This window comes from Ischnura elegans, chromosome 4 (assembly GCF_921293095.1).
Source record: "Ischnura elegans chromosome 4, ioIscEleg1.1, whole genome shotgun sequence".
NCBI lineage: Eukaryota > Metazoa > Arthropoda > Insecta > Odonata > Coenagrionidae > Ischnura > Ischnura elegans.
This window is the reverse complement of record NC_060249.1, coordinates 25,104,768-25,129,409: the sequence shown is the minus strand read 5'-3', so window position 1 is coordinate 25,129,409 and position 24,642 is coordinate 25,104,768. Positions and strand designations below refer to the sequence as shown.

Sequence of the window (24,642 nt, the reverse complement as noted above, 5' to 3'; positions counted from 1 at the left end):
GACTTGGCATATCTATCTATATCATTCCTTGTAGTATTTCATTCATCTCCATATTCTTTTTAATTCTTCATTTCTCTCCTTCTCTAATTGGACCAAAGATTCTCCATATAATCTCTCTTTCAATTTTTCAAAGGGCTTCTTCATCCTGACTTCATAATTTCCATATCACAGCTCCATAAGTTACAATTGGTCTAATAAGAGTTTTATAGATCTTCAGCTTCGTATTCCTTAGTAGTAGAGTTGATTTTGAGGAGTTTTACGTTTACAAAATCTTTCCTTATTACCTTCTAGTACCGTTTGATTTTCGAAGCATACGGCCATAAAATTGAAAAAAATAATTCAACACTAGAACGGCCGGCCATCGCCTATTCCTTTCAATGAAGGTTCAAAATTGACCCCCTCATAGTTAGCAGCAAATTTATGTTGTTGCAACGTAATTAGTAACAATTATTTTCCTGTTGTACAGTGCCACAAATTAGAGCCTATAAATATTATATTGTAGCATAAATAACTAGCTATCTATATATTTACCAAGTGGTTATGAATACGAGATATATACCGGCGAGGAATTTAGCCTTCTTGGAAAGATTATTTCCCGTGTATGACTGTTTCTTTATAGAAGTCAGTATTTGTTTTATAGATTAAGATGCACCAATTAGGGCGCGTGGGCGAGTCATTTTCAGGAAATCACACAATGCTGTAAATGGCATGCATGATGGCTCTGTGTATGCATGTGACCATGGCAATCTCCCCCGTGAGTCACAGGTAAACAACATAAAAAGTTTACTCCGATGATGCAAGCGCTTATAGTGCTAAAGAGGTATGATTCCCCATAAGCATCAGGATCACGAAGTGCGTACATCTGAATCTCACAGGTCTGATTTGACAACCAAAAATATTTTACACCTCTAATTATTTTATACCACTAACGCACATTTTTATTACTTTGACATTAGAGGTCTTGTTTCTTACGAGGTAAAAAACATATTCTATCGATCGCATCATAGGCAATCTATCCACTTCAAACACAGCATTAATCCCCACTAGGGAGCCAAATGTCACACTTTGGACATATGATCCTACCTACCTCGTTCTGTCAGCGAAAACTAAGAGTTATTCCACTTTTTTTCTATCCCTCACGCAAAAAATAATTATCTCCCAGATACTAAATCATGGAAGCTTTCGTTGACCGTAAATTATAACTTTTTTCTCGGTGTTTTTCACGTACTATTGCATAATCGTCACAATCTGAAGAAGCCTCGAACACGACAGGGGAAACGTCATAGAGCGAGAGATAAAAAATACGCGAAAAAATATGAGATTACATATAATCCCCCAGATACACCACGAAAAGCACGTTTGATCATTGACAGCTTTAAGATTTTAATCAACCTAGGAGCCCTTTTCAGAACCACACCACCATGCATCATTTCGGAAATCGCGGCCTGTTTCAATTGAGATTGCTTTTCATCAACATACGGTTGGTTTTCCATTAGGGGAGTAATTTCTTGGGTAAATTTGTCCCCTAAATTTTCTTCGCAGCCCCTCATCTTTAAAACAACGTCATCCCCTTCATCTCTCCCTCCCCTCCCCCCTCACCGCTCTCCCCGATCAATATTAATTACGCCTCCATCCAAAGGGCCTTTCTCCGAGATATCCTTGTGCGTGTTCCGCGTCTCCGCTTTCCGCGATCTTGGCGATGTATCCTTGGCCCATGGATCGCATTTAAGCAGTTTCCTCTCTGACTGAAACGCGGTAACACTAGGGATCCATTTCCTCAGGATTGGAAGACCAGTATCCTGTGGAGTGATACCAAACAGAATCATGACGCCGTGCATTGTCAATGATTGTCTCCCTTAGGGAAGTCACGACACGACGGGCGTAGTAAAATTATAGGAGGAATTGATAGCGTTGAAAAAGATAGACCAGGTAGGAAATACAACTGGCGAGAGCATTAGGGAAATCTTGGGGTGATCAGTCCAGGGTGGGCGGGCGAATACCCACCAGGGGCCCTAGACCTTCCGTGTCCCCACGGAATGTGCAAGAGAAAGGTAATATTGGGGAGTTCTAGAAAATCACTCCCAAGCGTTTTTCTAGCTTAATTATAGTCTATTATCGCTCGCCAACCCAAGAATGATGCAACTGATACCCAACTATCAACGACAGATTACAGAACTTATATGTTCAAGATTTCATTCACGCCAGGTGGACTTCATCGATATCAGTAAAAGGAGAACCTACATATATTATGTATATGCTAAATATTCTACTATCTCTTTCGTATCTCACCTAGATGCTGCTTCCCTTCACCCATCATGTCCATCAATTCATCGTTCCTCCTCTACCCACATCTCGAACGCCTCCAGTCTTCTCTCGTCTTCCTCCGACAGTTTCCATGTTTCCGCACAGTAAAGCGCTACACTTCATATCATATTCTTCACTAACTTTTTCTTTAAACTCTTACTTAACGATCCTCTCATAAGCTCCCTTCTGTTCATGAACCCCTCCTATGCAATAGCAATTTTTTTCCTAATGCCCCAACTGCTGTTTGCGTTTTCCTCTAATGTGCTGCCCAAATAGTTGAATTTCGCCACAAGCTCAAGTTTTTGGCCACCTTCTTTTATCTTGTCTCTCATTCCTAGCTCACCATGCTATAACAAACCGCATAATCTTGGTTCTCATGACATACTCCTCGTTACGTTTGTCTAACGCATCCACAGGAGCCTGGAGCCCTCTCGCCGTATGGCTAATCAACGCCTGATCATTCGCGAACCTCGTTGATTTAAATATCATTCCCCCACTTGAACTCCATTTTCTAACCCATCCCACGCCTCTGTTACGCGTTAGCGTTAAAGAAATAATGTTCGTTCATTTGAAAGGTTTAAAATTATCCTCTACTCAAGGATAACAACTCCTAAAAGTTCCGCAACAGAATTATATGCTGCAGATTTTAATAGTATGTAACTAAACTTTAAAGAAACTCTTTGATGGCCCGCAACGAGTTTACAACCTATACCTTTCCTTCGATTTTCTTTCCCACTCTAAAAAGAATGAACTACCGCTACAAAAGTTCCGTAGAGCATACATAATCTGGCGTTTAATAAACTTCCACTTCCTTCCTCTTCATGCTTCTGAAGAAAAAAGCTAAGGAAGAGATAGTTTTAGTATCTCTGAAAATATTTTCACCAGAGATTTAGAATATCTATAGCGATTTTTTAGAATGCAATTCCTTAAGAACTTTTTTGATGCATAAAGAAATTTCAAAAGTAGTAATTGTACAATGAATCTCCTCTTCCTCTGCATTAAATGTTACTCGATCTACACGGGTATAATTCTCATGAGCCACGTACAAATAATAGCGCAGACATAAAAAATATACGAAAGCATATTATATCATGTTTTAGGACTATTATTTACCGCAGTTAACCTTGTTTCATTAGGACTTCTGAGCACGGTTTAACAGTATCAACAAACAGAATGCTAGTAAGGATGTGTTCCTAAATTCCGATCAACTATTTCAACTATTTCTTCTTTTAATGAACTCAGCGTCTAACTTCAACTCAATATTTTGAAGGTAAGTCTTATTCTTCTTTCGTCAAGTAGACTGTGGTGCTGAAGAATATGGATTAGGGACCGGAGTCCAAAAAGCAGATTACTTCATAAAACATGCAGTTTCCTTAAATACGGTTTTTTGGCGAGGCATGAACTGATATTTTTCATGTCATCATGCTACCTTGACCAAGTATTATTTCCTAAGCCTCTCTGCAGGACTAAACAAAGCAGAGAGACAGAATTTGGCGTAGTAGCACGAGTAATTATCCCGAGAGGAGAGTACATGAATCATATTCTCATTCATTCATCGCCCGACAGTGACGCGGAAGGACATAAAAATCTCTTTCTTACACATTACCTCAGTTACTTAAATTATAAATAAGGATATCAGTGAGTTTGCAACTTAGAGCAAAATACAATTAGCACATTTAGTTAACTCTCCTTGACTAGGTCTTTCAGTTATTCAATCCTGGAAAATTGAATTTTGGAAGATAATGGCTTCTGCAAAAAGCACTCGAGTAGAGCATCTGACTCCAAATAATCCAAATGGTTGATAAAAACCATTGCCAGCCCCACCTCATGTGCGGCCACTTGTGATAGCTATGCAGGGGTAGCATACCCGTATGTAGGTAGCATATTTGTAACTAGATCTAGATATAAAAGAATATGATACCTTGTCATTGCCCTTAATATTTTAAATACTAAAATTGTAGTAATGGTTTAGCCAGATTTATCTAATAGCCCCTGCGAGAGAAAAAAGTCATACGCTGAAATGCCTTTTCAAAAGATTTCGAATTACCAGTCCAATAAATGACTCTCAATAAGCCATAAATCAATGTATTTTACATTTAAAAGTCAATATTAATGGTAACAAATAGCGAAAATCATAGATATTAATACGAATTCAAAGGCGGTAAAACCAACAAAAAATCCTTCAAGAATAAAAGGATAGCCTTTAGCATACTGCTTTCGCTTTTCTGAGGAATCTTTTTCCGTCTCAAGAAACTCAAAATATTCCATCCGATAACTAAGCAAAAAAATTCATTTTAGACGAAATTATCATAGAACACGCGCCACCAGCGTCCAAATGCAAGTATGGAAACTCGTAGGCATGAGGGCTTTAATCTTCACCTTTGATGCAGCAGTGCCGTGGAAATTACGTCGTCAACGTGCGCATTAGCCCTGATCCCCATTCCTCACAAGGCCTCGCAGTCAATTACTATTTACATTCATTCTCCCGTAAGGTACAACCCAGCGCTTACGTAGAAGGGCTGTTCTGCGTTGGCTTTATTCACGAAACGGCAGGATATTACATTGAGATTCCGGAGATGCATTATATAGAGACCTTACGCAATATAATGGTATACCTAGAGGTGAAATGTGATACTTGATGCAAATTCCAATCATTACAGGTTCTATGCGAGGCCATGAAAACGATACCACAAAAAATAAATCGATGCCATTCCAAGCATTGCCAACAAATTCGTTAATAGTTGAAATGCTCTACAATGTAAAGTTTAAATAGAAAAGAAGTAAAATCGGCATGCAATGTGCATAATTCCACATAATAACTATATATTACGAGCACAGATCTCCCGATCGCCTGTCAGGTATGGTACCGGTTTACAACACCTCCCAAAGTGAATCTCAGACTGGGTTTTGCCGAACAAGGCGCTGACGTCTCGAAAACACACTGTGGCGCATGAGACGGAGTTCGTGCCTACTAAGCCACAGTTGGAGAAATAAACTTTAATTTGTCGCTATTCCACTAAGGACGTTTTCCGAAGCCCTGCATGAAACAAGTAACTTCGCACTCAGTCACTCGCACGGTTTCAAAGTTACTATAGACCATACTCAGCAAGGTTGAAATTCGGAATGGAAAAAGAGCAGTGGCAAACCTTTCTTTACTTTCCCCACCTGCTTGCTTCGGTGGAAAAGAGGAGGGGTAGAATAATTGAAAGGGAAGTCGTAATGAAAGGGGGCGCACGATTTTAGTTCTTTTTTCATTTGTTTCCACGAAAGAAATACAAAAGGGAGAAATGAAAGCGAAACCAAAGAAGAAGAGAAGAATACGGCCTCAGAGCCACGGCATAAAGGAAGCAGAAAGGTGAGGAAAAGCAAGGGCGAGAGAAGACAATGTGAGTAAAGAAGTAAAGGAAGTTGAAGCAAAACAAGACGTGGGAGGAAGAACAACGGAGTCAGATGGAATGCGCGAGAGACCGATACGAGTTAATTACAGAGGGACAAATTGTGGAGGTAGGGAAGGTTTGGAAATTAACATTGCATGCCTGATGAGAGTGTTCGATGAAACCTATGAACAAATGATGACGGTTTTTTTTCTCAAGCTTCCCGAGTCTGTTGTTTCGTCTTCTCCGACGGTGCGACAACTAGCTGCGTCGCCCTTGTCAGGGTATAAGTGTTGTGCCAATAAATTCCTGATATTGTCGGTAAATACCTTCGGTCAGTTCTCGCGTTGCGGTGTTAGCAGCTGATTGCCTCGAAACGTCGGAGAAGATGTATCAACCTACCCGGAAAGTTGCTTTAGCCCTTTTACTCCCACCGGGCCGATATATCGGCCCTCGCTGGTTGAGCGAAAATTGCCATGGGCCAATTTATCGGCGTGACCTATTTGACTTCTTTTTCGTGATTGTGACCTTTTCAACGGCTTTAATTTAAGTAAATACCCATAATCTATCTGCGGTTATAAGATATAAATATTTCTTAAGTATTGGCAAAAAAATCTAGACGTATAAAATAAAATTTAGTAGCTGAAAATTTTTAATACCTGAAATGTTGCAAATTCCGGAAAATAGCCTTGGCAGTCTTCGCACATCCCACCTGAAATGGGCTGGCAGTGAAAGGGCTAGAGACAAAATATGATGAAATTATTTTCAGTCGAAGCATTTTCGTGAAGTCTTTTCGGAATTTCCACCGGTTAAAATCGTTGTTTAACACCAATATTTCACCGGACGACTCGTCCATCTTTATCAAGGTGAATGAATTAGTTTGACTGAACAAAAGGCCGGTGAGATATAACTATAAACCACAAGAATTAAGGTACTCCTAAAACAATTAGGCAATTCGGATAAAAAGGAGGTATACTATTATCTTTTATTTTCTTTAAATGGGATTCCACGCATTGCTAAATTTATACTCCTTGGTTCGGACATTACTTAGGCTTGATTTAGCGTTCAACTGCTTAAAAAAAGGGTGATTATGTTTTATCCATATGATGTGTTCGTATTCCATTATAGAATCTTTAATAGATAATTTAACACTTGTAACAGACATAATTTAACGCTTTTTGTATGCTCTTCTCGACTTTTGATTTACATATCACAAGCCCATCACATACATCTCGCCACACTATCTTTAAGCGCCGTATGGGGTAGTATGTTTTCCTAGGTAACCGTAAATGCATTGGTTTGGTACTAATGAAAGTTCTATCAAAGGAAGATGTGTACATTCTAACTATTTTACGAGCCCCATATAAAGTCTGAATAAGCTTTGCAACCTGGCTAATATTACCAAACGGATTACAAAAATAACTGAAAAAGCAGCTACAAAAGAGCATTACGCAGAAAATAAGGTTAATCAGGGGGAGATTGAAGATTGTTCATAGGGAAAAGAATTGGGTCTCGGATGTTTTCGCCAAAACAAATTATTTACGAACTTTTCAAGAGATAAAAGATAAAAATGAAACACACGGGAGTCTTCATTTTTATTTTTCGGCCTTGATTATTAAAATAATTCTTATGTTCTTCGAGGTAATAAAGCTTAATTTCGCAGGAAAAGAAAAAGCTTAAAAAAAGCGAATATAGAATCCCTGCCTATCATCACACGGACGGAAAAATTAATTTGTTTTCGAAAAAAATAAATCATCGGCGCGTATATTTTAGCGCCAAGACCAGCGTTCTGGTTTAAAGAGTGGAATGGTATGGAAAGAAGAATGGTGAATTTAGGAAGGGTGAATGGTAAAACAACATGAAAACAAATGTGAGATACGATAGAGTGAAGATGTGAGGGAGAAGGAAACAGAAGGCTTGGAATCATTACGAGATTTATGGGCAACAGTTCTGCTCCTGACGAAAAGAATGGCATTCTGGTTTCCATTGAATCGCCTCGGTGAAGGGGATGGGGAAACTTTCACTTGGGTGGGTTCACGGAGGATGGAGGGACTCAGTGTTGTGCGGCTTGATGAAGAATATGGATGGAGAACGCAGAAAAATTGAGGAAAAAAGTGTTTACTGGAGTGCTTCGTGAGAAACGAATAATCTGCAAAGCATCATTCCACACTACTCGAGATGTCTTGAGCATTGAACTTGAAACAACGCAAAAATAAGTTTTAAGACCATTCTAGGCGGTTTTTCTTACCAGTCTTCTCTCTTCCCTCTTTCTAAGCGCCCATGATTACGCACCTCAGAGCGATACACTTCGGATAATACTCTTTACCAGCCTTTTCTTTTAACTCTTACGTAACGATCGCCTCATAAGCTCATATCTGTTCATGAACGCCTAAATCGCCAACGGAATGCTCTTCCTAATGTCCTTACTGATGTATCAGTTCCTCTACATCGCGTTGCCCAAATATTTGAATTGATCTGTCTGCTCAAGCGTTAATGGACAAAATGTTGGACAATCACTTCATGGAAATTGTTTTTTGTGGCGGTAAAGACATAAATAGGCCTCGTGATTTCTCGTATTGTGCTCATAAACGATCCTTTGTGCAAGAGATTGTTCTTCCCTCCTTGACAATCGAGACATCACAATATATTGACACAGACTGAGACCGGGAGTCAGATAAAATTCCGACACAATTATAGAGAAACAAGATAAAGGAGAGGGTTGTGTTTTCGCGAGGGAGGAATTTAAACGGAAATGAGAGAGAGAGAGAAACAGAGTGGAAAACCGAGATTACCGCTCGCGGCTGAGCTTAGCGAAAAAAAAAATAAAAGCATCGAAATTTTTATTCCGCAAGGGCAGCCTCCGTTCTTCAAAGGATTAAGGACTGCGCTGCGATCGGAATCTGAACGTAGGATTTGCTTCGCCGTGGTTACCTTTTACGCAGACCGTGAATCCATTACGTTGTATTTAAAATGAAAATGTATTCCTCTAATCTGAACCAGAAATAACCAGCGCGGCCAACTCCGAGGGTGAGATAGGGAAAATTTAGGTAGGAAACATCAGCCATGCTTTCCATAAGAAATCCCGATAATGAAAGCAATTAACATTCCAGGAAAGGTCGGTGGATGGAGGAAGGGCAAGGAAGATTAGCAAAATTACCGAAATCACGTGAGGTGATCACGTGCGTTATCTTACCCGAGATAAAGCTAGTCAAATATTCGGTTGGACAGAAAATTTTAACCTTTTCATTTAACTTATTATAATTTCTTTGTTTAGATTTTTCCCGAGCACAGTATATGAAAACACGCATGGAAGCGGTAAATGAAGCATCAGCATTTAAAAAATTGGACCAAAACTTTAATTTAGCGAAGTAATTTACATATTTTTGTGTAACAATAGTTAGTAATAGTAAAAAAGAGACTTAAATTCCATATGGAATTAAAACAGCGTGAAGATCCTACTGTGGCCTAAACAAGCTCGGAAAAAACCTCATTCAGAATATATTTAAATAAACCACCTATGATAACCTATAATATTCTACGGCTGCGAATTTTGGTCTCCAGCAGTCTTCAGAAAAAAGTTCATAACCTTTGAAAACAAAGTACTAAGGAAAATGCTGGAATCAATTTATGTAGCTGGAGTTTTGAGAATCGGAAAAAAATAGATAAATGAGGGATATTTACAGAGAGCTGGATAAATTTTCAACAATGAATAGTAAACGTTTAAAATGGCAGGGCCACAAATTGAGAAGGGATGACACCACCATGATAAAACAGGTTAACAAATATGAAAGCAGAAAAAGAGGCGTATGAACAGGTGGAAGAGTTTTGTGTCTTAGGAAGCCGAATTACCAACTATCGACAGAGCAAAAGAGAAATGGTCAGCGATATAGCTCAAATAATAAATCTTCTAAAAACCTTAAGGAGAGGACGGAACAACTTAGTAGGCCACATTATGAGGTATGCTGGTCTGATAAATGCAATTGTCGTGGGACAAGTGGGCGAGAATAAATGTATTGGGCTGCCCCATATGCCCCATTTTGCATAGGTTACTTGGGTATTGAAAAACAAAAGTACGTCGGTATGAAAAGACTTGGAGAGTGATTACAATTGCTAACTTATAATGACGATGATATGTCTCAGTTGGTACTCTCCTTTTCCACGTCACAAAAGCGGAGAATAGAAACTTAAGTTGGACAAGTAAAACAGAGGACGCGAATTTGTAAGAACGTCGAAAATGACGCCATATTTGAAGGAATCCCAGACTGTGCTCTGTGAAAGAGAGAATTCAGATTGAATACAGCCGTTTATCGGTTCGTGCTAAATACTTCAAGCGCAAGGGACAAAAGTCATCTTTCTTTATCTTAATGGATTAACATCATTAGTTGCGTTGGCAATTCCTCATTAAGCGGCCCACTGGCTCTAAATTAAGGGCATGCGACGTTTCCATTCATTGCTAAGACTTCGGCCGAGCGGGAAAAGCACTCTCGGGCAAGAGGACCGGGAAATTGGAATGTCTCGTCCAATCGGGGCACGTGATTTGTAGCGAGACTTTTTCCACAAGAGAGGATTTGAGAGAGGGGAAAAAGAGGTCGATTTAAACATGGCTACGTGAACCCTATTGGTGGCGAATGCGAGTATTTCCAAGGTGACTATGGCAAACTTTCATCCTTGCCGAAAGAGGAAACGACCTGGATGGTTTTAGCGGTTATATTTTCTAATTAATATTTGCATAAGGCATCAGCGATGACAAGCATCAAAAATAACCAAAGACGGGATAAGTTATCCTTTTTTGTATTATGAAATCGCTTTCCCAAAGAAAACACTCTCCAACTACTATTGCTAGGCACTAACCAAAGCACGGTCTTGGAATCAGGTCTAGGATCGTGACGATTAGTAAATTAAATAAACAATTTTTTTTTATGTCCTTGAAATCCCGAAGCATATTATACAGTTATTTATGAAGAGCTTCCTTCATACTTCGTATCAATTAATCGCGGAAAAACAATGTTTTCGCCGGATATACCATGAATCAGCATGAATTGGATAGCAAGCTGTACGAAATAAATATTTGCTTTTGATATCAATATCTCTCCTGAGTCAGTTTTTATCAGTGCGAGATATATGCCCGCGATTTATGTATTCTTTGTCCATTTTATTTCAGCCATCATTTTCCTTTCTCCGCCCACGACGTCGAGCACTAACTTGATAACTTCTCCTTCCATATTTTTTTCTTGTTAACAAATGAGACAGCAAATAAGAAAATGTTTCGGTAGCCCCGCTAAATCCTCTTGTCCTCTCATTCCTAGACATTCATATAGCAGCTCCATAAAACTTTTAACTACCTCGCGAAGACACTTCAAAATAACAGAAAACGGAGTACTTATCGGCCAAGGGCTTGCAAGTGCATTATGTTACCTACTTTAAAGTGCCTCGGCGATATATTCCGGGTGAGAAACTGCAGCACCGAAATATTTATCTCATTAAGACGAAATTTTCCCCCTCTTGCATTATTATAAAACTCATGGTAAAATATTCTATACAAATTAGCACATTTGATTCGTGAGGGTGAGAAGGTCACCATTCGGGGAAACCGGAAAATTGGTGCCGAGAATTTAATTAGTTTAATAATGTCTTACTTTATCATCCAGAGTGAGAAATGCTCTTAATGACACGGTGAACCAAATTGGAGCCAAGAGGTTGAGAAGCAAGCGTTTGCATCAGTTAAAGTAGGCATCAAAAACTCATCGGATTACAGCGAGATATGCGGAAAATATCCTTACATACGAAGGCATCAGGGCTATTTTGCACCATTATTTACAGAATAAGTAATTATCACTAAGGTAACAGAAAATTTAAGCCACAATAATTCCAAAAGATCACAATTGGCGAATGAAAATTTTGAATGAATTATTTGTTCTTTTTTCAAACAATCGACAACTGAAAATTGCACCATACAAGGAGCATAAAAATAGTAGGGGTACGAAGTGATCACATTTGCTCTTGTACCATTTAATAACTTTAAACCTATGCATCAAGGAAGTTAAAAAAAGCGTATTTATTGAATCAAGATGTACGCCTTCAACCTTGAAATATTAAATTGAAGTAAATAAATGTTGGATAGGCATTTCTGTTTGAGGGGACGATCTACACTGTTTTAAAAATGAACTCATTTTATGTCATTTTAACTGAACAGAAGTTGGAGGAATATCAACATCACATTTTTGACATAGTTCTCATTTTTAATTTACTTCCCAAATTTTAAATATTTAAATATCTATATCCCCATTATATACCGCTATAGGAACTAGTAAAGAGAGATGTGAAAGAGAAGAAATACGTAGGTGTGAAAAGATTAACTGATAGGAGAACTGATTGGAGATCTGCGTCAAACCAATCCTAGGGTTGTTGACCAGTGATGATGATGATGATGATATAGCAATGAAATAGCACTTTTTGTGAAGCATGGAAGCAAGGAGCACAGTACGAAAAAGGATATGAATTTTTCATAAAATGCTTTTTCCCCGAGCCAGATAAACCTGAAACTCTATATTCTCTAACAGGGCTTTTCCCGAGAATACCTCTTTTTCCAGAGCTGCCGACTCACACGTGTCAGCACACCTTCGTAAGAGGAAATAGGAGAAAGCATTTGTCACTGTTATCTCAAGTTATATTTATTTTCCTTTTCACTGCAACACACGCCATGATTTTCTACAAGCACATGCACACACGAAGATATCCATGATGCATACAACTGCAATAAAAATCCTGGGGCGGAGCGAGCGACAATTTCTATCGCAGCCGAGGGAGAGAGCCCAGGCGTTTGTCGGAGGAATGAGGGAAAAATGCACGAGTCACGCTCTTCATGCAACAGAGGCCACGCCCAATGGGAATAAAAAAAATTATAACACTTTCGTCGCTTTCACTTTCATGAGGATAAATAGTGCCAGAGCCTACAGAAAAATCATCTGCGAAGAGGTTGGAATAAAATGTGGATGAAGAAGGGAGAACGTTGCATACGATTTATAAGGTGACAACTGAAAAGGAGGAAGTCATAATAACAGGCCAAGCTATAAGGACTACAGTAAAGGATCTAGCTGTGAAATTACAATGGAGAGATGATTTTTGGTAGCCGGTAACTGCTGAACACAATTTCTTACTGAGAAACGATTTGTGTTACGAAAATATCTAAAAACATCGATGAGCTCTCAGTTTCTCCACTTATTTTGGCGGAGAAGGATTTGCATTCCCTGTTTCCGTAACTTCCACTGAAGAGTAGAAGATTAAATAAATAATAATCTTGGGAAACATAGATCATTTTTATATTTTCGCGAAAAACATCGTTTTTCAATCAGAAATTATTTGGAGGTATTCGGGTTTAGCGGCCAAAAATATTATAGAAACCAAATATCATCTCTCCGTCACAATTTCACAGCTAGAACTCCTAAATGCCGGGGCTGTAAAGAAAGATTGGAAGGGAGAATTCAGAAATCGCATACAACCGAAGAACATCATGATAAATGCGTTTCAGAACATGTGGGGGAATGCCAATGGATAATGAGGATGAAAAAGGCTCAGCAGAAAATGAGGTTTGCGAATTACTCGGTTGAATATACGCTCACGGTAACTCTCCTGCGGTGATTGTTTCAGATCAAAGGAAAAAACATTCTCTCATTCTTTCAGGAGGGGAAAAACTGCCATTCACTCTCAAATTCAATGTGCTTTTGATTTTTACGTTCCTTTTTCGTGTATTTTCTCTATCACGAGAGAGCTCGGTATAATTCTGACTTTTACCGGTATAATTTTTCTCCCTCTGAAAATAAATGATATGAAACGATATTTATTAAGAATAACTCCAGCCTAATCCAATCACCGTTGATTACCACGCTCAAGAATCGTAGGTCTTAAATTTCGAATAAATTTCTCTAGTGACTGAATGAGGTTTACTGGGGTTTGTCCGGGTTAGGGCGTCCATTTTCTCCAACGTTTCGAAGTCTAACAATTTCCTCGTCATCAAGGAATGATGCAGATTCCATGACCTACATCTTTTTTTATACAGGCCACGGTCTATAAATACAGGGAGCAGGCGTGGCACCAGCACCATTCCCTTATGACGAGGAACTTGTCGGACCTCGAAATGTTGAAGAAAATGGACACTCTCACCCAAATGAAATCACGAAAAATCTTATAAATACATTCGTCGGGAAAGCACCAGATCTATCTTTAATTTTCCCTGCTATTCGTTCAATTCCCGGATACTCTTGAATCACAATGATCTAATTCCAAAATGTTGTGAATATATTTGGCAAGGCGAAAAATTAAATGTTTTTAGCGAATTCTCTAGCAAAATAAAAACTTGATATATTACAATAACAAAATATATCCTTCATGTCTCATCCTTTATCAATGGTTCCGACAGGCCTTCCACGAATGAATAACCCCAAAAAGTAAGGAAAGGTACACTGACATAAATCATCAAAGTGTGGTTACCCACTAAATCGATCAATAGGTCACATTTTCCTTAAGTTGGAATCCGAACGGGAGTGTTGGGTAACTTTTCTGAAGCATTAAAATAGAATTTTAGCTTCAACCCCCCCCCCCCTCCAATGTGGTTTCCCCCAAACCATTGAAGCTTTCCCATTTTCCATCAGTTCCTGTTTTGTATCCGACCGCAAAACTGGTGAGCTTCTAATACCCTACATCCCCATGCCGGAGTGGGATAACTTTTACCTCCTCTCGGACCGACTGGCTCTGACGGAAGCAGGGCCAAGCATTTCCCCATCCCCCTCTCTCCGGCCATCATCGTATTACGAGCGCTGGTATTCCACCCCGGCATCATCTCATCCAATGGATGGCATCCGTATGGAACCAACCCAACAGCGGAAATTCCCTTCCGCCAACACAAGTAATGTTCACCCGCAAACCCTTCCCCCCCATGCATCTCCGGAGGTCAGGCGAGCTATACACCTTCAGGCTATATGGTGATACGTGCCCCAGGCGCAAAGGATGACGAGTTTGACTACGGAGCAGATGATTCCACGTTCGATTTCTGGCTGGGTCGTAAGTTTTTCCCTAATATTTCTCGTCCAAAAACTGCCAAGGGCTTACAGAAATAGTTACACGTAAATTATTTAGGGTGCTTGCTGCTAGAGGCTCTCGTTAGGCTCAGATTGCTTGAGCAATTGAGAATACATATCTTTCAGAGCGACACAGAGAACATCGTATTACAACCCCACTATATTTCCATGGAAATTATAAATTGTGGTAAATAATTCTTTTGCCGATTATAAAGATGTATATGAATTATTATACATCATACAACCGGTATACTGAAGTCTATATAACTGTACAATTATTACATAAACGAAATAATGCCTGATGCTTTCCCAGCAAATAAAATATTGGTAAATACTTCTCGGATTTCACACCGGGTAAGGTTTTCAGTTTCTCCTTCCAAGGTTTCGACGAGCGACATGTCACGAGACGCTCATTTGGCAAATTTCTGTCGCGAATGCACTCAGGAATCTAAGTGGATTCCGAATGAATCCTGGACGCTTGAAGACGATGAGAAACACGTGCTCCTCGAAGCGTTGCATTACTTGCGGTGGGAACGTCGATAGTCTTGCAATTGTATCCAGCATTATTGGGTGAATTACTCGATGAAAGCTACGTGTATTGTTTCCCATTTCGTAAAAGCTATTTCCGCGAGTTATGAATAATATAATTTGTACCCACAAAGGTAATCTGCAAATGATAGATTTTATTTCAGTCTTTAACATTTTTTCTCATCTAAATTGACCAATAATGAGGGACAAAATTTACCGTTTGGAAGGCCAAAAAAATTGACAGTTTTCCATTGAAAAGAATGCACTTTCTCTGAAGAAGTTATCGATCGTTTCCTGAACCATAGAGGAAAAGGAAGGTCTCAAATTAGCAGTAAATATGCTAGTCCTAACCTATGATAGATGTAATATGAAATCAGTAGGTCATTGGCGTCTTTAGAGAATTCAGTGAGGAAACATGTCAAAGCAAACTCAGGATTTAAAATAAATTGACTCGGGCCTTATCTTTTCGAAATTTTATTATGATGGTAAAAAACGCTTCTTTACTAATGTTTTACCCCATAAGAAACAATGACCGACCCCGGTTTCATAAAAAAATTCTTAATTTTCAAGGTGCTGATTACCCGCTGAAGCTTGCGTATTTTTTACATTATAGTGTGCAAAAACATTGAATAAGTGTTTATCTTCCATTATCGATCTCAAAATTTTATGGCTGATGATGATGATGATGTGTTTTTTCATTTTATATTTATAAAATAAAATAATAATGAAATTCATTTAAGTAAACATTTCTCAATTCACAGGTATATTTTTGAGCTTAAATATTCATTTAACATACAACTTTCGCGCTAAAGAAAAACAAAAATTCCGACGAAATAAGAACGTATCAATTTCGCAGACATTTCAGCATCAAATTTTCAGAAAAATTATAGAATTAGATCATAATTTATTTCACATTTTGAGTCCTTCCGAGCCATCTGTGGCTCTTCAGAAGATTATCTGTCTTTTAACTTTCTACTTTTTGCAATTAAACATGATCATATCATCGGCGTGCCTTCAAAATAACTAATTAATACAATAAACCCTCTTTTAGCGAACAGCATGGACTCTTTTTCGAGAACAGCATGCTACCCCCTAATCTATAGCAATCCCGATTCCTAAAAATAAAATACAAACTTCGCGACACACATTTTTCCCCATTCTCCCATGTCTTGGATGAGCCATTTCATTTTTTTGGTCGGCCGGCATCATAAAAAGTCAAGCGTGCCAATCCGGGGGTAATGGATGCGGGCGTTGGGAGCCAGGGCGTGCTCAGGTGAGCAAGAGTGCACACGCTGCGCTTTGGGAGCACTTTGGTGACACCGACCGACTTCACGGCGGGGGCAGTGATGCAGCGACGCGAGGGGACGCTGGGACGGAAGGTACGGGGCGTGCGAACAAATTCTTCTCTCAGTTATTCAACCCGAAGGTTGGTGAGAGCTCACCTCGAATTAATCCACGAATCCGAAAACTTCACTCTAGTCTTTTTCTCAATGATGGTAATTTTTTCTGACGGTAGGGCTGTATATCTGTATCGTTGTGTGTGCATAAGTGTACGAGTATGCTTTTTTTATGTGCAAACGTATATATGCACTTTTATTTGCGCATCTGAAGACATGCATTTGTATAAATACAAACATGCCAAATATACTGCACCAACGTAATGAGTAAACATGTAAACTACTGATGAACTGGCGCTTAGCAAGACCATAATGCAACTGCTCATTCCGTAAGATTTCGAAAATAATCACTGAGTGGGTGAGGAAGTAAGAAAGGAAGGAGACTCACGAAGGGGTGCGAAGAAAGGGGGAAGGATAGAGAGAAATTAAAAAGCGAACGAAAAGGGAAAACGAGAGGGCCGCGCGCGTAGCTCTGGTTCTTCTTGGCGAACGCGTCGGCTCCCTCTGAACCGGAAGCGGCAAATGCGGAACAAGCCATTGGAGTAGCGGTGCGGATGATGAGAGGTGTAGGGCACTCGAGGAGGGGTCAAGGGACGATGGGTTTGAAGGTTGGCTACGCGGAGGAGGAAGTAACGGTGGATTGGGGTTCGGCAGACGACGGAGAGAGGTAAGCAATATGCGAACTGAGGCTCGAGGGTGCTCATCTCGGAAGGACAAATGGGGGTGGGGTGGATCAAGGATGTGTAAAGATGTGGAAGACTCATTTTCAGTAGGATTGGGAGGGCTGACAACGAAAGATTCATACAAATCTGCTTAATACGGTGAAGACCACGAAGATACTTTGAGCCTCAAAAATGATGGTGGTGTGAGTATGTTCATGACCTCTATAGCAATTATAATTAAAGCCACAAAATACAAGTTTTTCTTGATAAATATCGGCAACTAGGCTTTACTAGCAATCATGTTATCGTGCTACGATTTACGTTATCGCGTTATCGTGTCGTGTTACGTTATTACGATCGTGTTATCGATTAACGTTATCGTGTGAGATGGATAAAAGTGTCAAAATTTGATGATGCCATTGCTCAAAAGACCAAACTACTAGTCGCGTGCATCGATGGGGCCAGTGGAATACAAATCTGCTTAACTTGTAGCAATACAATAGATCCAGCGAAATGTCAATCATGCCATCCCCTTAAACCATTATGGCTCCATATTCATACAAAGAATCATACGAATAAAATTAAAGAATGAGTTGTCAAAATACTTATACTGACTGAAAGTGCCATTTCCTTTTATATAAGATAAATTAAAAGATAAATTTCTGAAAATACTAAAAAAAGGCAAATTCAGGAATTTTCTATTCGATGTTATACTATGTTTACTCGATTACATCTATGGTCATCAGCATATTTCACCTGTAGTTTAAAAACTGTTGTGGAATTGAAGGGGAAGGGAAGAAAGGGCAAGGGACGTCCCCGAATGAGTTACATAGGACAGATTAAAAATTATTTAAAAGAGAATGAATACGTAACTGTTAAAAGGCTAACGGATATGAGAGCGTAATGGAGAGCTGCTTCAAAGTAATTTTAGGACTTTTTTGTTGTTAATTGACTTTTAAATTTATGAAATTTAGACGTTTATTGTATAATTTATCTACTTTATGAAAATATAAGAAAAAGTTGTCATAATATGATGTGGAAAATAAAATAATAAACAAATGCACAGCTTGACGGTATTTTTTTTTAATAAGCAGTAAGTTTTTGTCACCATAAACACGCCCACGCTGTAGAACAGGTCGCATAATCTCCTATTCACTTCCGGCCGCGTGTTTTTGTTTACAGTTATCGTCAGGTCGGAGAGGAAGAGTTCCGTTTCGGTGTTGGCACACATAACCTCTCCTCATTACCTTGATGCCCTCGTACACAGGATCGTGCTCTTCGGAGGTCATATTCCCCCACGGTCGGGAAGCACCACTGTCCGCGGTCGATAGCGAAATATTTGCGCTTATAATTTTTGCCGAAAGCCTTGCATCTCGCGTCATTCAAATTCACATCAACGGGTTCGTGACTCTTTTGATCGCCCTTGATCTGAAGCGTCGCTTTTCACAGCACGCCAGAATAAAATCAGGATTCATTTAGAAATCCTATCTATCTTCACGCTGCAAGATTATATACAGAATAAAGTTATGCAAAATCCAATGATTTTCATCGCCCGAACGTTGCCGAGGTGGGAAAAGAAACGTTTTTAGATTTACATTTACTAGGTTCGTAAGGGCATAAAAATTGATCAAACTTCAACTACTGACCACACTAAATCCCTTTATTCTGTTGAAATTTAGAATACCAACTCGTTCCACCCGCTTGCTCCCCCTACTCCATCTGCCTATTCCCAGTATCTCCCTAACCAACTTCTAAACCGACCCTTCCTCCATCGACCCTTTTTACTTTTCATTCAACTATTTCCCTGCACAATCGTTAGCCCATCCGCCAGCTAATTGAATGTTGTCCTCTCTCTCCACTGCTTTATTTTTTGTTGGTTTTTAATACTGCTATCGTATTTCTCCCATTTCATGTTTTTGTTAAAATGTTCCCCTCAACAGGCGTCGTGGCTGTACCTATTCGAAAAAACAATTTAAGTAAATAATTAAATGAAAGTTTTCATTTTTATGAAACCTTATATGTACAATGTTCTCTTATGTTTTTGCACAAAAAGGTGGATTGGTACCCTGTAAATGTACTTGTATGTGGGGAGCGTTGTATCTGAGCGTGTAGAGCACTTAGATGGTGCTGGAAAGGTCCTTGGGACGCCCAAAACAAAACTCTTCCAATTCCGAGGTGGCACAGAGAAAGGAACTGGCCCCATCACCTGAATGGTTGTTATTCATGCGCCTTTGGCTTAGCTCGGACTGAGCTCCGCCCTTCCCTATTCAAACCAACCTAATGGTTGAATCACTGAGCGAGTGAGAGTACACTTCATGATTTTCCATAGTCACCGGATTCTTGGGTTTCGTTACTTTAAAACTAATTTTTTATATACTCGATTTCACCTACTTGTTTCAATAGAGATTACAAACAATAAACGGCAAATTGAACTGCAAGGAGAATTCAAAAATTGTCCTTTTAGGTCCTTTTTATGTTTTCACCCCACGTAATGTCACAGAGATATGATCTGTTTCTGTATACCGTACCTAAATCTAAAAAAAAAATGTTCAACCGTTTATATTCACGGTGTACCGCGTTCATGCACAGATGAAAATCTTTTATTACTTGGAAATACAGAAAAAAAGAAAGGAATTTTCACTCAGATATATATTTTCTCCTCTCCTTTTGGGTCTCCATGCCAACGCATTTGATGTTTCAATGAAGTGGAGGTCTACTTTCACGTTGCCTAGGCAACTGCTGGGGGAAAAATGAGAAGTCTGTGGTGTCCATGCAAATCCACCCAAAAGGTATTTATCATTGGGCAGCAGTGGACCTAGTGATGAATATACACCTTGAATGCCTAATGCGGACACAAAAAGTCTTCCTCCGATGTGTGAAAATGCCATACACTTTTACTGTATACGTTATAAAGCACGCATTACTATTATGATTTTTTTCAGAATTTACCCAAAAATCGAATATATCTATACACTTTTAGTACACTTTATATACTCGTTTATTTATGTTATGCAGTTGATTTAAACTGAAATGGTATACATGTATATTTTTTAATGATATCCATGAAAAAATTATATCTCTGTGAAAATTGCGTTAACTAATATACCTTAAAATTATGTCCATAACCATTTTGTAAAAAAGGGGAAGGAAAATTTCTTGGTTTCTAGTCGAATTCATGTCAGTGCAATCGAATTATGAATAGTCATAACCATTTTTCAGCAGTATTTGATAAACTTCTATCGAATTAAATAACGATAATTTAAAAATTAGTTTGAGCTATAAATTTACTTATTCTATAAGGTATATAGGCTATGATAAATTCCGCTAAAATATTTTTTGCACTGGCAAAGTATCAAAGTGCCTCAAGTATCAAATTGAAATTAATCACATTCCTAAATTTTTATTTAGAGTGTCCCATAAGTTTTCGAAAAAAAATTGAATACAAGCTTACGTTTATCTTTCTTCTATTCTCAGGTTATACATCAGATCTGCCACAGCCCAATCAACTGGATCTTCCAAAATCGATAAGCTCACGCGGTTCAAGGGAACAGACCCAGTGGGGTACTCCAAAGGTAAATGAATTCATTTGTCCCTAAACAGGTGTTTGAAAATGTACTCCAAAACAGATAATCTTCCCAAGAAATGGGTAATCTTCACTTTTTTTAAATTATAGCAAACTAATAACGTTGTGACAGAAGGTTACAACTAATCTGTTAAACAAATGAGGCTAGGAGCTGTTAGAGACTCAGAGGCTGCGCGCTAGGCTTTGACTGCTTAAGCAATTGAGAATGGATATCTTTCAGAGCGACAAGCAGAACATCATATTAGAACCAGGTCCGATAAAAACGATAAATTTTGAGAGAATTTTTGCCGAATAGATGAACATCGGTATTTTTTATCCTCCGAGCACTGAATCACTTTAATACATTATATTTGGAACTTGATATTCGCATTTCCTTTTTATTTTTTAACAATTGGTGTTCCAACTTCCCGGTTACATACCTATTGCGGTAGCTCGCGGGGTAGTATGCAGATCTACACGTAAAGTAATTATGCCCGGAAATAAATCCGAAGTGAATTTAAATAATCAGACTTACGCTTGTAGAAAAAGCTCAAAATCTCGTCTACTAAGGATCTAAGGCCGCGACTGGAATATGTCATGGGCGGAGCCCAAAATGGACAATTTTTGCGGTGAAAGCTCCTTCAAATCACCGCTACCTATTGTTTCGGGATTATATATATATCCATCCGGCCTTGACTTTAACGCTTCTCTTGAAGGATTCCAATAATATTGAAATCCCAACTTTCAAAAAACCCGGCGTAAATTGGAATTATCCCCAGCGATAAAAAATCAGAAATATATTGCTGAATTTGAAAACCATATTTTTCTCGCCCAAGTCATTATCATTTCGCAATCTTAAGAATGTGAACTACTCACGAGCCTTGACATTTCTCAGGAAAACCCAGAATATCACAATATAGAAGTTAAATCGAGTCAAGGCTGTCATCGGAGAGAGAAAACTTAGGCAACAACAGAGTCATAATGAGTGTAAATTTATAGGAGTTGGGAAATAATTAGTGGAATCAGAACCCGAAGTTTTTGGGCATATTTAGGCCCGGGAGTTCGTTTTTCCTCCGAAAAATAAAGGACTTTAATAAATGCTAGGCGTATTTTCGTAAGAACATATCCTTACACGCACCAATAGAGGCGGCTTGCGGGGTATTATGTAGATATAGATGAAATCAAGATTTAAAGTAAGGGATAAAGCGTGAAGCAATCATATCCCTTTGGGCATTTTCTCCAACCTCCTCCTGTCATGGTAAACGGTCCTATGTTGCTGATGGGCATATTCTTCGTTATAAGAAATTACAGCAAAGAAGGGGGAAGAACCTAAATGTCATCCATTCCTTCGACTTTCCGCTATCTTCCCGCGATATCGCCCGCAGAAATGTTGAAGAATGAAATTGTCTTCCTTTTTTGGCCACGAAGGATATAGGCGATGAGGCGGCTATTGTTGCGTAAAGCCCGAATGACAGGATCATTTTCACGGGAAAAACGATCGTGTGATTCAGGCTTAACTTCCAAGTGGAACGACACCTATAAGGAACAAAATCTGAAGAAAATTAGCAACCACCGAAGAACATTTGTCAAGATTTTCACTAAACTTAACCTTTGCGATAAATGTGAATACTTATTTCTCCTTCTCGAATTAAAATTGATAAAATGCCATGAAATCCATAGACCAAATTAAACGACAGTATTTTAGTTTCCTCTGTAATCATTCGCATTTATTTTCTATCACTGACGTCTCCCTCTGTCAATTTTTTTTACATATTTCGAAGTCAATCGTCATGTACATAATACAACATTATTAGGCATTATCACACGGATAGCTTCAAATTTCATGCCTGTCATTTACTTAAAATCGTGCACTATCTATGCCTTCAATATTTATGATGCGCAACAGGTAACGTTTTCCGATTTTAAAATGATTTTGAATATTAGTCTCCAAGGTGATAAAAATAGGGACGGTGATCCCTATTAATACTTCCATCCCTAAAAAATGATTCCGTATAAGAGTTTATTTTCCAACGAAGTTAACCATATCTTACGAATACCAACTTACAACGGTAGATCAGATCATAAAAATAAAATGAGAGTGATAGACTGTAGAACAGATATATTTATAATACAGATTTTTCCAAGATCGATAAGAGACTATACCGGCGGCGCGGCGTTAGGATTTGGAAATAGGTTAGTTGACTGTTAGTGCTGCTTACCAGTCAACGAGTAACAACCTATGTATTCCTTAGCGCATGTTTCTGAAATTTCCTCGTGTTTCTAAGAGCATTTTTGCATGTTCCAGATTCGTAGGCAGATTGCCTTCATAGGTAGAGTATAGAGTAGTCCCATAGCCAATGTGTCATATATAGCGTTCATGTTGCGTGGTGCATGTTCGTGGAAGTAAATTTTAATCCTCTGGTTGGAAATGATCCACCTCCTGCCATATATCTCTGTAGATTGCTTGCACGGTAATATGCAGATGTAGATTTGAGCAATCGTTGCCACCATCCCTGAACGAGTCAAATAAAACAGTGGCGCAGCGAGGGGGGGGGGGGGGTTTGGGGGATAAAACCCCCCCAGAGCTCGGAGAAATTTTTAAGTTTGATCCATTTTACTTAATTGGATCAGTATTACTTATAGCATAGTGTTAGAATTAATCCAATATCCCTCAGAAAGCCGTAAAACTCGCCATTTTTAACCATTATTCTTAAAAATTTTCTAGAGGAGGGCCCCCGCAACTACTGCTTACCCTGGCGGGTATGCAATACCCCCACACTCCTAAGTATTGGTTGCGCCTAAAACCCCCCCTAGCCTTAATTCTTAGCTGCGCCCCTGCAATAAAATGATTGTGTGGTTCATGCTGAGAACGCGGGTGTCTCCCCATTTCGATCGCATGATATTTGTGACGTGAAGCAAGGCGAGGAAAAAGAGTGCGTCATTTATTTTTGCCGTTCGGGACCGAATCTGTACACGCGGGAACGCCTCCGTGAGAGGAGGAAGCACGGTGGTCACGCAAGAGATCAAGGAACCCGAAGCCCTGAGGTTCCGAACACCCGTAAGGCACTTCCCCCACCGCCCTGACCTACTTCCGCCGCTTGATGTGTCATCTCCACGCTGCTTCAAATACATGCGTCATCCATCCACTTAGGCTCCTATATTTCTAAAAACGCGAACTCATAAAAAAAGAATACGCTTTATTTTATAATATTCATTGCACACAAAATAGTACCTACATCGTTCTGTCGTATAAGGAGAACCGATCGGATATGGGATTATTTCTTTAAATTTGGCAGGTAGGTAGTTCACGAGGTATTTGAGATCACCCCATTATTGGGCAATACACCACATAATTTTGCAGCATAAGACACAATAAAGAATAGATATTTGCGAAAAAAATGTTTAAGCTCTCTTTAATCTGTGCTGCTCGTTTGATAACTAATTTTGGCTATCTAGATGCCCCACTATCGAACTAATAGTGATATGTTCTAATTTTGCAAGACACGGAAATAAGTGAGATAGACCTGTTATTACTAGGTTTTTCCTTATCTCCATCCTCAAGTAAATAATGAATGAGCAAAAAGTTAGTTGGGTCATTAAGCTCTTATTAGATGGGTTTGCGAGGTGTAGTTTAGCACAGCTCGACTATCAGTTCAGAAACCGGGCTCGATTAATCAAATTTATTTTTATTTATTTTTTCAACTTCCCCGTAAACAGCATATAGGGGCCTTATACAACGGA

General features: G+C 39.0%; 1 protein-coding gene across 1 annotated transcript in view; it reads left to right on the top strand.

Moving 5' to 3' along the window:
* LOC124157163 overlaps positions 1-24,642 on the top strand; it is a 373,770-nt gene that overhangs the window by 183,943 nt on the left and 165,185 nt on the right. The window contains exon 4 of the mRNA XM_046531680.1: positions 20,814-20,911. The gene's annotated coding sequence lies outside the window, so the exon portion shown is untranslated. The remainder of the gene's footprint in view (positions 1-20,813; positions 20,912-24,642) is intronic.